Raw genomic sequence first — 686 nt, forward strand, 5'->3', positions numbered from 1 at the left:
AGATAGCCATGGGGCAGTAGCCGTCAGGCAGCAACTAGTGGTCAGAATATAGATAGCCATGGGGCAGTAGCCGTCAGGCAGCAACTAGTGGTCAGTATATAGATAGCCATGGGGCGGTAGTCAGGCAGCAACTAGTGGTCAGTATATAGATAGCCATGGGGCAGTAGCCGTCAGGCAGCAACTAGTGGTCAATATATAGATAGCCATGGGGCAGTAGCCGTCAGGCAGCAACTAGTGGTCAATATATAGATAGCCATGGGGCAGTAGTCAGGCAGCACGGTGGCCAGTATTCATTAGTTCCTCACGCCCGCGTGTCACGCACGATCTATCACGAAGAGCGAAGAGTTTGCTAACCTTATTCCGCGAGATTTGAGTTACGGACGGGCCAGCGTCGTATGCCGTCGACACGGTAATTTCGATTTAAAGCTCGTGGTCCGTCTCCATCAGCGGTAATTCGTCGATTTGCTGCCAATCGGCCGGTGCTGGAACGACGCGGAGACACACGAAGGTAATCGAAACAATATTAATATCCATAATCGGATGACGGTTTGCATCGGAAGATGGGCGCGGGGAATTCGAGCGAAATCTTTCAACGGTCCCCGCCTATAGTGTATTAGCGTGGCTCGGGCATTATTGGGGCAATTTAGTGGCAAACAGCTCTATTGACTTGTTTAATCTCTGGCATA

The sequence above is a fragment of the Priapulus caudatus genome, unplaced genomic scaffold, assembly GCF_000485595.1.
Source record: "Priapulus caudatus unplaced genomic scaffold, Priapulus_caudatus-5.0.1 Scaffold222, whole genome shotgun sequence".
Taxonomy (NCBI): Eukaryota; Metazoa; Priapulida; class Priapulimorpha; order Priapulimorphida; family Priapulidae; genus Priapulus; species Priapulus caudatus.